The sequence below is a fragment of the Lissotriton vulgaris genome, unplaced genomic scaffold (genome assembly GCF_964263255.1).
Source record: "Lissotriton vulgaris unplaced genomic scaffold, aLisVul1.2 SCAFFOLD_1896, whole genome shotgun sequence".
Lineage (NCBI taxonomy): Eukaryota > Metazoa > Chordata > Amphibia > Caudata > Salamandridae > Lissotriton > Lissotriton vulgaris.
The window spans coordinates 266,454-280,980 of NW_028251231.1; positions in this window are offsets into that span (position 1 = coordinate 266,454).

Consider the following 14,527-nt stretch of genomic DNA (forward strand, 5'->3'; position numbering starts at 1 on the left):
TAATTCAATATGGGATGTACACTTTGAGCAAGTACGGGTCCAAGAAAGCATTCTCTTGCAAAACTCTTCTCCACCCGCTGCAGAGGACCTAAATCTATCTTGCCCCATAAGTTGCACTTGCCTTATCTTTCGTTGAAAATATATTTAACATTTCAGGGGTAGGTTTGGATCCCAATTTATTTTTAAACTTTGAGATTGTTGCAATACCATTTTCCGACAGGGTTGTTTTGTTTAAAACTATGTTTTTCCACTGCGGTTTCCTATCGAAAAGCACCCCCAAGTAGGAAAATGCATCAGCTACTTCCACTCTTCTCTTATCTACACAGAAGCTTAAGGCTTTGTTTGGACATGGCCCAGCAATTAGCACAAAGGATTTAGAACCATTCTGGTAACTCTTATGGTAACCCTATACCCCGGCCCCATAGGTAGCCACCGATAAACATTTTGACTTGTATAGAGTTATCATTTCTGCTACCGGCTTGTGTCCTAATTTACAAGCGAAATGAAGCAGCCCCTCTGTTATTCTACTGGTCTGTTGTGTCCTTGTCATGACAAGCTCATCTGACTTCAATTTATTATTAAAAACATTGCCTAAATAAATAAAATTGGGCCCCTTCTCAATAGTTTTTCCTTTCACAGTAAATTTCCTAGTTTTGGTTTTTTTCGGACCTCAGACCATGATAAAGGATTTACTGAAATGTACTTTAAGGTCCATTGCTAGCATGAAATCAGTGAAGGCGGTCAGGGCCTTTTGTAGGCTATTAGCCTTAACAGTACTTAAGACCATATCATTGGCGTATGATAACGGGGGGACCAATTTACCACCTATTCTAGGGGAAATCAAGTTGCTGTGTAATCAGGAATGGTTCTAGGCCATTATTATATATAAGAAACAAAAAGGGGGGCAGAACGCAACCCTGATTAACCCCCGCCGTGGAGGCTATGGGCCCAGTCTTTTTCCCTCCTGTACCAAAGCGTGCAGCTACAGTGGTAGATTCATGCAACCTACGTAGCAGGGTGATGAGGGGTTCTTCGAAACCCATTTTCCCCATCATTGTCCATCGCTTTCTCCTACCTACAGTGCCAAAAGTACTGGACAAGTCCATGAAGGCCAGGTGAATCGAAACCCCCCTGGCCTTCATGTACTTTCCCATAATCAGGGACAGGTTAAGACACTGTTAGTTTGTTTCCATTCCCTTTCTAAAACCATATTGGGTATCAGCCATTAAACTGATTTGACCATGATTCCAATCTGGCTACAATCACCCTTCCAATGACCTTACACGTAGCATCTACCAGGGAAATTGGCCTGAAGCAGGTAGGATCGTTCCCGGTACCTTTTTTAAAAATTGGTACCACCACTCCTTCCTGCCATGAAGATGAAATATGACCAACTATTACAGCCTTAAAAACATTAAGCAGTAGAGGCGCCTATAACTGAAGATTGCTTTTAGAGATATGCCCTTAACTATTGCATCTTCGACCTCACTCAAGGAAATTGTTAAGCTTAGTTCGTATGCTTCCCGGGCTTCACCGGTTATGGTCGAGTCCATGTTCCTGGCATCATTGGAGAAGAACGGGTGATTTATAATCTCCTTGAGTGAGCTAGCTCTCTCTGTAGGTCCTCCCAGGCTGTTCTTAATACATTTTTTCTACAATTTATAACTTTTTTATGAGTCTGTCTCACTATTTTTATCAGGGCTGTATTCCGAGGAGCCGTTTGCAGTGCTTGAAGTTCTCTTTCTGCCCTAGAAGACTCGGCATTAAACCACCTAATTTCAGGTGAGTCTCATTTCCTAATTTACTTATTTAATTTTTTGGCCACATCTGCACAAATTAATTCAAGAGACTGTATTAATATGTCTGGGGGAAATCAAAGGCTGGGCAAGTCATAATTTTACTTTGATTTTGTTTAAGAACGGCCTCCTCAAATTGCTTTGAGTCTATTAAATTCCATTTGAGCCTTACCCCTTGGTTGCAGTTATACTTTAACAGGTACTCATCCCCCTAGCTTTCTGTGCTGTGGCATACATAGAAAGAATAAGAAGATTATGATCACTAATGGGATGTTGTTCAACTGTGAAACTATCAACAAACCAGGTGTATTTGCTAGAGATTAACATAAAGTCAATTGTACCCCCACTGCCTTCCCCCCTGGTAGGCTGGAAACTGCACAGAGGGATTACCATCCAGAGTGTTCAACATACAAAGATCGTTTACCAGAATAATAGTGTTCAATGCATCTCCCTGCGGTATATGCATAAAATTCTGGAAAGGTTGGTTTTCTTTGTCAACTACACCCCATACTTTGTGTGAGCTATATTGGCAAACGGTACAGTTGAAATCCTCAGCCCAGATTATACACAGGGGTTGGAATTTCACGGCAACATTATCAGTCTCCTCTTTAAGTGTGTCAATGACCTCAGTATTATTTGGATCGAAAATATTGTAGTACCAATTGATTAATGCAATTGTAGTTAAAATAAAAATTGGAATAAACTAGTACCAATGGGAATTTATTATGTTCTCTATTTTTATCGATTCGTACGTAAGCGAGATAAAAGTCACTAAACCTCCCTTGGCTCTCCCTGCATCCTGAATTCATTATTCACCACCAAGCCCTTCTTTTATAGCTGTTGTATAAAACTCTCAGGGCTTGTGCGTTTATCTTCTTGTAGCACGAGTCTTCATAACGCATAGATTTTAAGATAGCACTATTTATGATTTTCCGGGGATAGCCTTGCTCATAAATCTCAATTTGCTGGCATTCTGTTCTTCACTCAGATCACTATCTTTACTGTGGATGTGCCGCATGGGTAGCATTTCCCCATAAGGGATGCTGCTAACTTAATGTTTTGAATGAGAACTGCTCGCGTGTAGTGTGGAGTTTCCGGCAGTCTCTTTATGGTACAATTTAGTTTACATTTTGGTGCCCGCTATGTATACCTGTGTGTCTAGGAAGCTAACTTGTGTGGCACTTATGGTAGCAGTGAAATGTAAGTTTAAGTCATTAACATTTATAGAAATCTCAAATGTATTGGCTTCAGTAATAGTGCCCTCCCATACCACAAACAGGTTGTCTATGAATCGCAACCACAGTTTGATATTGGTTGCATTGAATTGTTTGTGTTGTGTTCTGAGGACCAGCTCCTCCCAAGAGCCCATGTAAAGATATGCATAGCTGGGAGAGAAGCTTGCCCCAATTGCCACACCTCTGGTCTGTTGATACAGTATGTTGTTGAACATGGATACATTGTTCATTAGGCAAAATTCCACCATATCTATCAACATCTCATTTTGTTTCTTTATATTGCCCACTCTTTTCTTAAGGTAATAACCCAAAGCCTGTAAGCCATCAAAATATCTGATACTTGTGTAAAGTGAGCTTACATCCAGTGCTAAGAGCAGATATTCTTGCTTCCATTCAAAGTTCTTAAATTTTCTCAAAAAGTCACTGATGTTGCATAGATATGATGGCAGTGCTTGCAGAAAATAATCCACATATTGCGATGTGTGTTCAAGCAAACTGTTCCTCGTAGATATAATAGGTCTGCCTGGAGGTTTTTGTGGATCTTTATGGACTTTGGGTATAAAATAAATTGTAGATACAACAGAATGACCGTCATTTAAAAATTTGTATTCCTGAGTAGTTAAAAATTATTTGCTCTTCCATGCCAGTAATTTGTTATAAAAAGTCATATACATTGATTTAAAATTGGAGACACGGCTCTTGGTGTAGCAAGTCCTATCATTATATATAAATGTATTTACCAACAATTGATTCCTCTGACAGCAAGCTCGCATCCAGTGCTGGTCCGCGGAAAGGAATCAAATTCCACTTACATTTTTACCACCAAAGAAACTGACTCCCGATCCAGGAGTTTTAGTGGAAGAGTTTATTTAATCCAAGATATATTAGCCATCACCATCACCAGTTACAAACTAACGCGTTTTGACCAGATTGGTCTTGATCATGGTTAGTGATAGTCCATTTTTCATGTCTTTTTATACAAAAACTCCAAAGTAGCCCTTAATGAGGCATTGTGGGATTTGTAGTCTGAACCACTGTTTTCACATAAACAAATTGAGAATATCTACCTTAAAAATTTGAAAGTATGAAAATACATACATATTAACATGGTCCTTTATTAAAGTAATGATTTTTGCTTCATTGAGAACTCCTTTGTTGTAAGTTTATGCATTGATTTCTTAGTATCCACCTCCTCCACCATGAGTGCCATATTCCATTCATTCTCAGATAAAGATATTCCCCCTGCAAGTGGTATTGGGTCCTCATTTTTAGACCATTCATGGATCTGGCAGTATCCGTCTTTTTTCGTAATGGAAATGGTTTATCTTTCCATGTCTGGGTAAGTGCCATTGTCTCGGTTGGCTGATATTGTCTGCTCTGTCAGGGAACCCATCTAGTCCCAGGTCTCAACATGTCTCATTTGTATCCACCCACTAGGCTTCTTGGTTGCCCATGTTTATTATCCTTTATACAGTTTTAAATACTGCTTCTACATTTACTACTGCAGGATTCTATTGGTTGTAGCAATGCATGTTTAATTTAACCTATAAATGCCAATGCTTGGTTAATTGTAGGAATGCTTGTTGCACTGTCTTCATTCTGACATGTGATAGCCAACTGTAATATTGGTGATTGTAGCAAGCCTTGTGCAACTGCATGTGGAGGGGAGTGGTTTGCCATGTGAAAGTCAACTGTCATATTGGTGGGTGTGGCAAGCCTTGTGCAACTGCATGTGGAGGGGTGTGGGTTTCCTCATGCGGAAGGGCATAGTTTGCCTCATGTTTACAAGCACCTGTCCTGTTGGATATAAAAGGGCAAGACCCACACATGCATGTGCTTGGCTTATTTCCTGGATTCCTGCAGGTTGCTGTCTCGACATCTCTCTAGCTGTCAGTGCCAAAGCCTGATCCAACTTCTTCGATTTGGCTTTCAAGAGGAATAGGATTCCTCATGCACCACACAAGCTAAATACTGCACTTCTCTTGGCTTATCTTTTCATCTTGTCTGTGCCTTCTTGACCTCGCGCTTGGCTCCTTCTTTAGCACTCGGTGTAGAACATTAACCAGTGACTCTTTGAAGTGTCAATATTGCTTTTGAAGGCAATATGCTTGGCTTCTGTCTAACACCCAAATACAAAATTTTGGTAACAAGAGAACAAAGACTTTTAGTGTGCTTATCGCCCTTTAGGAATTAATGAACAGTGTTTGTATTCAGTATTTCCTATTGTTAGTATTGTGGCATACTGTGCTATACTTTCCTGTGACTAGTTCAGAAATTGGAAACTCTAGTGCATGTTATGAATGATGATATTTGTTCTTGAAGCACAAGTATTGGTCTTCCCGGCGGATTCGTTAAGGTTTTGTGTACTTTGGGGGGGAACGTATATTGTGGAGACAGTAGGGTTATTCTTCTTCAATAAATTTGCCTCCTCGTTGGTTAATAGACATTTTTTGAACCATCATTCAATTTTGGTGTGCAAAGTTATTGTTATTTCAAAGGTGGGATTTTTTTCGATTTTTTTTGTACTTTTCTTGTACATTTAGTTGCCTCACTGCTTCCTTCTTGTACTGTGCCTTGTCCATCAGTACATATTGCCACCTTGTCTGCTGGCTTGAATTCGATTTCCTGATTATTCATCAATTCTTGTAGTGCAATTCTTTTAGCTTTAGTTAGATTCTCTGCTCACTTTGTGTGTGTTTTATTTTGAAGTTGTTCCAAGTCTCTTGTCACCAATTCGTAATATATGAAATCTTATTGCCAGGGGTCAAAAGTGGACAGAATATAAATTTTGGTTTGAAGGATTTGTTCTTCCTGCAGTTAGTGTCAAGATCCAGTTCTCTCACAATATCCGATTCAGGCAGGTCTTCATCCTAAGTTGTGGGCTAGGTCATACATAGTTTTAATGTCAGATGCCTCAGCTATTGATATGTTTAGATTCCTTCATCAGTATTTATGAAGGGTGCCTTTTGATGTTTTGCAAAGAATTTTGCCAGTTTTAATTTCCGAATAAATTTGTATATGTCTATTTTCATTTCCACAAAGTCATGATGTTTTTCGGGGCAAAAGGTCAAACCCTTGTTGAGGTCTTTATGTTTTTCCTTTGTTTTGAATATTTAGACAAATTAGTGACTAAATTATTCATTGTTTCTGGCTTCTGTTTTGTGCCTATTTCCTCTGTTTGCTGCATATAGGATATTGATTTGTACTTCCTGAGGTTTCTCCTTGTTTTTCTACATTTGAATGCTTGGTTGTTTTCCCTCGTCCAGATCCTCGTGTCTGTGCTTTTCCACTCCCCCTTCCTCTTGTATTCCCAGGTCTTTGGTCTATCTATAAGAGTCTCATTTCCTATCAAAAAGACTTTTTTTTCTGGTGGTTATTTTTGCATTTTAACCTTCATTAATTCAGCATCAGATTCGCTTACTGTTCTGTCTGATTCATTCCCTCGTATCTGTCCTTCTGTTAATTGTTTCTTTAGGATTGTGAATCTTTTGGCAAAGGTAAATATAGTGCCTGTTTCATAGACTTCTTCATCGCTCCTGAAATATTTTTGTTTCCTTTCTTCTATTTTTTTTCATATTAGCCAGTTTTGTTTACATATCTGTATGTATGTGTATATTTTCATACTTTCAATTTTTCAAGGGAGAAATTTTAAATTTCTTTAAGTGAAAACAATGGCTCAGACTACAAACCCCACAATGCCTCAAGAAAGGGCCACTTGGGAGTTTTTGTGTAAAAAGACATGCAAAATGGACTACCACTAACCGTGCTCAAGACCAATCTGGTCGAAACGCATTGATTTGTAACTGGTGATGGATATTATATCTTGGAATAAATAAGCCCTTCAACTAATATATATAAGTATACACACACATATATGTGTGCGTATATATATATATATATATATTCACTGAAAAAACCATACGTTATAGACCATATATAGTTAGGAATTAGCATTTACAAAACCTTGAAAATTCACTGAAAAAACCATAGGTTTTAGACCCTATATAGTTAGGGATTAGCATTTACAAAACCTTAATTTACTCGCACAAAACCATTGAAATTCGCATATATAGTTAGTTGCACTAACTATATATCGCGCACCCGCAATCCACTGCTGATCATGTCACATATTACATCATTCATGACATGGTCAGTGACATCACTGATGACATCACTGAAGACATCTCAAATGAAAAAGAGACACCTTCACCATTTTAGTGCTTTTCCGCCGCGGTTGTAAGCCAGCCGCGGCGGAAAAGCTGCGGACCTAAACCATGACCCACCAGCCATCCTAATGTGGCGGTGGGTCCTGGTGGGTCCGCAGAGGATTTTCCGCATCCTCCGGGCCGGCGGTGGCTTCCGCCGGCCCGGAGGATGCGGAAAATCCTCCATCCTAAAGACCCCCTAAATATGGTCTATAACCTATGGTTTTTTCAGTGAATTTCAATGGTTTTTTAATAGCAAATATCAAAAGCTGTAAAATGTCAAGTAGTTGGTAGGTAAAAACATTTTCGTATTTATGCACGCTGATGTGCTTTGAACGCTGCCCCCCCCCCTCCTCTTTTCTTTTAGGAGTATTCTCTCTTTGCAGATAGTGCAGATAGTGAAGGGTAGGTAACACAGGCCTTTGCCCCCGTTGTAATCCGTCGTGCCTGCTTCCCTCTCCATTTGATTGATTGTTATCCTAGCATTTATTGTTTTGGAATTGGTTCTCTTTGGTTCATTCTCTATTTACAAACAAGCACAGAGTCGCAATACTCTGTTTAGTCTTTGCAGATAGTGAAAAATTGTTAAAAAAACAAAAGTCAAGAAAAGACAAGCAAAATCAGTAGGCCACTAATGGGATCTCTTTTTGACCTCGCAAAAATAGAAACATTATGAACAACCCCTCATGTCAAATACGAAACTAGTGAGAGGAACTGAGCTCGACACCATGATAGCTGCAAGACAGCTCGGCTCCGCCGCCCACCCCACCCAAAATAACGACAAACACTATGCAAATATTATAAATATATACAACACACCAGCAAAGTAACAGGGTAAAACGTTTTATTAAATAACTATTTACATGGCAGCCTGCTGCAACATCAATCCAAACAAGCCTTTGTATTTTGGGCTCAAAATAAACCATCAATAGTAAGATTTTCATAGGTGAGTGTAGGTTCATGGTTTTCCATCCACAGACTAAAAGCCTGGAGTGGGAGTGAAAGAACAATAACTAGGTAAGAAGGAAGGCAGAGGTTGTGGGAAGGACTCTGGATATGGTATGTTACTTGGTCCCTGAGATGCTTCGATGTCACTGCCTTGCACAAATGGCATAAGTCCTGGATGTGATGGTGATGCTCTCATGCTGACTCCAGCTTCAGTCTGAAACATCCAGAAACACTGTAGACTACCAATTCGATGACTTCCGGTGGAGCCCCAACGTGACCCAGTAGGGAAAAACTTGCCCTCCCCTCTTTTGACTGATGGTTCTTGTTACCTGTCCCCTCTGTTGTTATCTAACGGAACCTTTTTGGATTGCCGAGTGAGAAAAAAAAATGGTGGGGCTTTCATCATTTGGGAAAAAAAATGTTTCAATCCAATGAAAAGTGTTATTTTTAGGTCATATGATCAAGCCTTCCATCATTAGGAAACCAAAAGTAAAATGAACCAATGAAAAGTTTTATAAACAAGTCACATGACCTGTTATGCGGCTTTGGGCTATAAAAAGCCTACAAAATCCGTTGGCCTGTGAGGCGGCATCAGTAGCGGACCGATGTGCGAATAGGCCGAAGGCAGCACAACGCGCCGAGATCCAGATGGCACCGACGTGGTGTCCAGCAAGTTGCACTGGTGTGGCCATCCTACAATGCTGCGCCGAAAGTCGGCGTGGGGTGCCCGGGGGGGGGGGGGGGGGGGGTGCGAACTGGCCTCTCCCGCCTCCCCAGGTGGAGGCACCTCATCTGCAGTGCGGCGCCTCTTACCGTTTCACTCGCCGTCCACTTGAGTTGCGCCCGCACTTGCTGCTACAGTAGGCCGAAGGCAGCACAACGCGCCGAGATCCGGATGGCACCGAGGTGGTGTCCAGCAAGTTTCACTGGTGTGGCCATCCTACAATGCTGCGCCGAAAGACAGCGTGGGGTGCCCATGGGGGGGGGAGAGGCGGCGCAAACGGGCCTCTACCACCTCCCCAGGTGGAGGCACCTCATCTGCAGTGGGGCGCCTCTTAGCGTTTCACTCGCCGTCCAGCTGAGTTGCGGTCATTCTTGCTACTACAGTACGCCGAAGGCAGCACAACGCGCCGAGATCCGAATGGCACCGAGGTGGTGTCCAGCAAGTTTCACTGGTGTGGCCATCCTACAATGCTGCGCCGAAAGACGGCGTGTCCAGCTGAGTTGCGGTCACTCTTGCTGCTACAGTACGCCGAAGGCAGCAAAACGCGCCGAGATCCGGATGGCACCGAGGTGGTGTCCAGCAAGTTTCACTGGTATGGCCATCCTACATGCTGCGCCGAAAGACGGCGTGGGGTGCCCGGGGGGGCAGGGGGGGGAGGCGGCGCAAACGGGCCTCTCCCTCCCCCCCAGGTGGAGGCTTCTCTGCTGCAGTGGGGCGCCCCTTAGCGTTTCAGTCTCCATTCAGCTGAATTGCGCCCGCTCTTGCGGCACTGTGCCTCATCCGCCATTCAGCTGAGTTGCGCCCGCTCTTGCGGCTACAGCGTCTCGCCCACCATCCAGCTGAATTGTGCTTACTCTTGTGGTGCAGCGAAAGGCGGCTGCAACAAGACTCTCAAAATGGCGGCCGGCTCTTTGGATTTGGGACTGGTCCACTAAAATGGCCCTGGGACACCTTGGAACTCGGACACTTGTCTGCTAGGGCATGGGCCCCATTCACGAAAGCGTCCCCTCTTTTGACTGATTGTTCTTGTTGCCTATCTCTTCTGTTGTCATTTAACGGAACCTTTTTGGACTGCCGAAAGGGGTTCTGGTCCGACCGCTGGTTGGTGGAGACATTTTGACTATATCCTGGACCTGCCCGCCCTTGCCCAAAATGGCGCCGGTATAAATGGGACTCGAAACTCCTTGTTGTGTACTGGTTGCCCAACCTTGATATCACGAGATACGTATGCAGTTTTGAAGCACAAGGCGGGCGGGGACGAGTACTGATTGAACATTTGGACATCCCTATTGATATTAAGTTCTGATGTGTTATTGATTACTGTACTATTGAAAGTTCGAATTAACGTCACCCATGGTACTTGCCCGCAAATGTATATCTAGATAATTTTATTGTAACTGGCCCTGTCGTACTTTAATTATAAAATGTACGTCCACCGATTCCGCAACTGTTAGACACCTTAGTTCTTGCAAACTAATGGGTCGCCCGTTACGTTCTTCTACAGTGTAAATGTCGTCTCATCATATACGATTCCAGTTTGCTCCGTGGCCGGCCCACGTGGTTATAGGCCCGTATTTGTATACTGACATTTTCACAATAAAGGTTTTTAAAACAAAACATGGTAGTAGTACCTAGATTGGTAAAGTTTTGAATAATAGCCACTGTTTTCGAATCAGTAAAAGGCAAGTGAAATAAAGCAGCCCGATTACATGAAGGTTAAAAGGTATAATACGCAGGAACGCAGTAAACATAAATGGTCAAGGGCTGTTGTGTTTTCCACTCCTGCAACATAAAGTGATCGATAAGAATCCGATATTCATGCCTATCAGCGACTAAGACAGCAGGCCGAGCCTCTTTTGTTCAACGGCTCCCATATGGGACGAAGAAACGCCCTTTTTCTCGAAATAGGAATATTTTACTTGCAGGACAGTTGTAAATTTCCCGGGAAAATACATTCGCCTGGAACATTGTTAGTGATAAACTGTAAATGCATCTGGGTCCTTTGCTTTACAAGTCAGAGTGAGAAAAAAAAAGGTGGGGCTTTCATCATTTGGGAGAAAAAAAATGTTCGAAAGCAATGAAAAGTGTTATTTTTAGGTCATATGACCAAGCCTTTCATCATTAGAATAACAAAAGTAAAATGAACCAATGAAAAGTTTTATTAACAAGTCACATGACCTGTTATGCTTACGTTACGCGCTGCGCGCCGCGCTCTGGATCGTTTCCGGGAAGCTGCGCCTCGCGCACCGGAGCACTTCCGGGTGCGCTAACGCAGCGCGTCATATGACGCATTACGCGACAACGCAGGTCCAGAATATAGTCAAAATGTCTCCACCAACCAGCGGTCAGAACACAACCCCTTTCAGCAGTCCAAAAAGTTCTGTTAAATGACAACAGAAGGGACAGGCTATAAGAACCATCAGTCAAAGAGGGGAGGGCAAGTTCTTCTCTACCGGGTCACGTTGGGGCTCCACCGGAACTGATCGAATTGGTAGTCTACAGTGTTTCTGGATGTTTCAGACTGAAGCTGGCGTCAGCATGAGAGCATCACCATCTCGTGGCTCCGTCGTGGCCATTCCGCGAGCAATCATGGCAGCCGCTCCCCACCAGAAGCCTGCGGGAGTCAGGGGCCCGATGACTTTTGTAGAATCTTCAAGGCTGAGGGGACACTTTCGAGAATGGGGCCCAAGCCCTAGCAGGCAAATGTCCGAGTTCAAATGTGTCCCGGGGCCATTTTAGTGGACCAGGCCCAAATCCAAAGAGCCGGCCGCCATTTTAAGAGTCCTGTGGCAGCCGCCTATCGCTGCACCGCAAGAGTGGGTGCAATTCAGCTGGATGGTGGGCGAGACGCTGTAGCCGCAAGAGCGGGCGCAACTCAACTGAATGGTGGGCAAGACACTGTAGCCGCAAGAGCGAGCACAACTCAGCTGGATGGTGGGCGAGACGCTGTAGCCGCAAGAGCGGGCGCAACTCAGCTGAATGGCGGATGAGGCACAGTGCAGCAAAAGCGGGCGGTAAACAGCAGAATGGCGACTGAAACGGTAAAGGGGCGCCCCACTGCAACAGAGGAGCCTCCAGCTGGGGAGGCGGCGGAGGCCCGTTCGTTCCGCCTCCCCCCCCCCGGGGCGCCCCACGCCGTTTTTCGGCGCAGCATTGTAGGATGCCATGACCAGTGCGACAACTTACTGGACATCACCTGGGTGCCGTCCGAATCTCGGCGCATTGTGCTGCCTTCGGCCTATTCGCACAAAGGACCGCTACTGACGCCACCTCACAGCAGCCCATTGTTGCTTTGTTTAAAATGTTTTTTTTAACGTGTTTACTTTGTTGGAGCGTTGTATATATTTATAAGTTATTAAAGTGTTATAATCATACTACTTTGTTGGAGTGCTATATATTTTTAATGTGACACATAATTGTGAAGACTTTAATGTACAAAAAGACATCCCTGGAATCTTCCGCTTCAGGCTCGATCCCACACACCCTCACAGTGAGAATCTCCTCCCCAATCACAATACAGGATCGTTATCAGATAGTAGGAACGTGTGTGGTGTGACGGATCTCATGGGGTGGGGGCCTTGATCTACTGTAACTCCTTTGAAGAGGGGTGATTCTTTACAGTTGGGGCCATAAACTACATCCGCAGGGCTAAGTGATAGCCTGGGACCGGCCTGGACAATCAGACACAGAGGAAGAGGAGTGTCAGAGGGTACGGTAGTGAATAGGGTGAAAGGGAGGTGTCGGGCGGGCACAGGGTGTGATTCTCAGGGAATAGCAGCGCAGATGGGGGGAGGTTTATGGCCCATGCATGAGAGAGAGAGCGGGGGTGACCAGTGCGTGGGGGAGATGCTTGCGAGGGTGGGGAGCCATGCTGAGGATCGGCGGCGTGCAGAGAGTGGGTCTGGTCAAGGCATCTAAAATGGCTGCCGTGCACGACAAAAGTGTGGCATTGGAAAAAAGGCAAGATGGCGCAGTCAATGTTTATCAATACGAATTAATTTATAACAATTATTTTTAACAATATATTTACTCGCAGTGACAAAATGGCGGTCAACACTTCCTGATTTCCTTCGAATCGAACGTTAACAGACGTCACGCAGCAAAAAATTAAAAATCCGCTCACGCGCAGCCGCTGGAAGACATGTATCAACATATATGAGCATCCTCAGCCACCCTCAGAAAACATAGGGGGTCAGGATACATCTCCCATACCCCCAGAGGGTGCGGTAGTGAATAGGGTGAAAGGGAGGTGTCGGGCGGGCACAGGGTGTGATTCTCAGGGAAGAGCTGCGCAGATGGGGGGAGGTTTATGGCCCATGCATGAGAGAGAGAGCGGGGGTGACCAGTGCGTGGGGGAGATGCTTGCGAGGGTGGGGAGCCATGCTGAGGATCGGCGGCGTGCAGAGAGTGGGTCTGGTCAAGGCATCTAAAATGGCTGCCGTGCACGGCAAAAGTGTGGCATTGGAAAAAAGGCAAGATGGCGCAGACAATGTTTATCAATACGGATTAATTTATAACAATTATTTTTAACAATATATTTACTCGCAGTGACAAAATGGCGGTCAACACTTCCTGATTTCCTTCGAATCGAACGTTAACAGACGTCACGCAGCAAAAAAAAAAAATCCGCTCACGCGCAGCCGCTGGAAGACATGTATCAACATATATGAGCATCCTCAGCCACCCTCAGAAAACATAGGGGGTCAGGATACGTCTAAAACGAAATACAAAATCGCGAATTCCCGTTTCGCTACCGGTTCGCGAACCGGAAAGCGCTTCTACTGCAAAAAATCAATTTTTATTATTTGCCCCACGGGACCCTTTAATAACTCCAACATCATTCCTAGGGGGTCAAGAGGGGTCTACCTTGCCCCCTTTCATTAAATTCCCCCTTCGTTTTTCTCCTCCTCTTGTCTCTCGATCCTACCGAGAGACAAGATGGCGGCCGTTCCGGACTGTTTAGAATGTTGACAGACACCGGAGAGCCAATCAGCTTCGCTTCGGAAAGTTCCGTAATGCGAAAAGTACGCTAACCGGATCGCTACCCGGGACGCTGTCACGGATATATCTGTTTTTTAAAACGTTAATTTCTCAAAATCCACTGGAGCACATATACTGAGACCCAGCAAAGGCACATCGGGCTAACAGTCCCTACAATTTTGCCAAGTTTCGTGCAAATCCATTCAGCCGTTCGAGCTAAAAGTGAGGCCAAACACCCTATGGAAAAATGAATGGGAAAAATGCGTTTTGGGACCCCCCTTTTTTTCGGCTCCCCCTTGACGAAACCCCCTCAAATTTTCAGGGGCTGCTCAGAAACAAAATGTGCCATTTTCCTTAAAATTTCAGCCGATTCCGTCCACAAACGCCAAAGTTATTAGACATAGAATTTTCAAAAGTCCCATAGAGAAAAAATCCTAACTATATATACCTACTGGCGACCGCCAGTAGGTAATATATATATATATATATATATATATATTGAAAATAGGGTTTCAATTCCAATTACATTCTGGTTGAAATCATACAGGCACTCACGAACATCATTTAATAGGCTTCTTTTATTTAGTTTGTAGCAATGTCATCAACGCGTTTTGGGAGTCAAGCTCCCTTGATCACGAT